The sequence below is a fragment of the Poecilia reticulata genome, linkage group LG2 (assembly GCF_000633615.1).
Source record: "Poecilia reticulata strain Guanapo linkage group LG2, Guppy_female_1.0+MT, whole genome shotgun sequence".
NCBI lineage: Eukaryota > Metazoa > Chordata > Actinopteri > Cyprinodontiformes > Poeciliidae > Poecilia > Poecilia reticulata.
Genome location: NC_024332.1, coordinates 24,911,121 through 24,912,718, shown reverse-complemented (window position 1 = coordinate 24,912,718; position 1,598 = coordinate 24,911,121). Strand labels below are relative to the sequence as shown.

Here is a 1,598-nt window from a genome sequence, read left to right as displayed (position 1 = left end):
TGATTGGCAGATTGCTGCAATGCAATTCTTAGTACATTTCAATTGGTTTCGGCAACAGAAGCATTAGTTCAAATGTGAGGTAAGCCAATTTCTTAAAACTTTAAAAAGACTTTTTAGATGTTMTCTGATGTTTTCCGGTATTTTATGATCTTTAATAGTTTTATGATTAACTGTCRGCTTATAAACCTCATGGCAGAATATATTTTGCATATTTATTGCTGCATATCTCTGTCCTCTTCAGACGCTGTGACCATAACAGCAGCCACTGTAATTTCATGCTTCTATAAAATTATTATCTACCAAGTTTAAAGTAGAGTGTAAAATATGCAAATGTCAGAGGTCACCAAATCAACCATCGCYAAACTGATACAAATTTGAAGCAGGTTGTACATAAAATATTTTGCTCTATGGGTTTCAAAAATATCCTGGCTGAGATGCTGCCAGGYCTACCACTGTACCAGGTGTAGATCAAAACTAAACACTTTTCCTTCAAGTGGGGCTCCATTGTCACTACTCTACCTGCAATATACACTAAGTGTTATCAGAGTTTAGAAAAGCTTCAAAAGCCTCCAATTAAGGGCATTTCTGTCATATACAAGAACTCTACCTTAATAGCATTTCATGAAAAAGCAGAATAAAAGCAGACAACTGCTTTCAAAAACTTACCACTGAAATGACAGAAAATTATGTAGAAAGGCTTCATTTGAGTCTAAAGTCCAGGAGATTAATATGTTTAACAGTTACACATGCTAATGCTTAAGGCTCAATTTTCTAAACTTCTGCTTCCGTCTTAGATAAATGTATTTCTATAGCACAATTCAAAGTGCTTTACAGAAAAAGGTAGAGTTTAAAAACGGAGGTCAAAAACGTGAATAAATTAAACAAGATTAAACAAATGAAATACAAGGGGGAAAATAATTTATTATTTAAATTAGAAAAAATATTTAGATAAGATACATTCAGTTGTCATATACACAGTTAAAAAAATTAACCTGCTCATGTTTGGGACATTCCTGACTTTCTGGTTAAGTTAAAATTGTACCCAAGCAGACAGTTCATCTGACATGTGAAAAGCAGATCAAAATTCACAGCAAGGTAAAGGCTTTTTCTCTTTGCCATCGTTCAAAGATCAAAAAACAAGTAGAAAATGTCTGAGGGAGCTAAAAAGCTGCAACACTGATGCCCATGTTATGTCCCAGAAATGTGTCAGGGAAAAAGGCAGGGGGGAAAAACCACCCAAGGCCTGCTGGCAGGCCTGAAAAAACYTGAAGGACTAAGAGACGGACATGAATCACTGCCACTGCTCTGCCTCTGYAGATGAAGCCTGCAGTGTTGCACGCTTTAACTTTTCATTTCTGTGACAAGTCTTGTCCGTTTCCATTTGGACCAGTGCCACACAGCTACTTCAGCGGTCATCAGGCAAGAGGCTGAGTTCTAGGGTACGTGCTTGACGGTTCGCAACCCATTACGGCGCAACACAATTTGACATTTCGAAAATAAATKTACTTAATTGAAACATTCCAATTTCGAAAAAAAGAAAACATCCTGTTTTCCAATAAAAAGTTTTTGCGCTAGAATGAGGTATGTTTTTTTTAAAC

The 1,598-nt window shown here is 36.3% G+C and overlaps 1 protein-coding gene across 8 annotated transcripts in view; it reads right to left on the bottom strand.

Moving 5' to 3' along the window:
• The window catches only part of htr2aa (5-hydroxytryptamine (serotonin) receptor 2A, genome duplicate a), a 125,844-nt gene that overhangs the window by 105,585 nt on the left and 18,661 nt on the right, over positions 1 to 1,598 (bottom strand). The gene's annotated exons all lie outside the window — the stretch shown is intronic.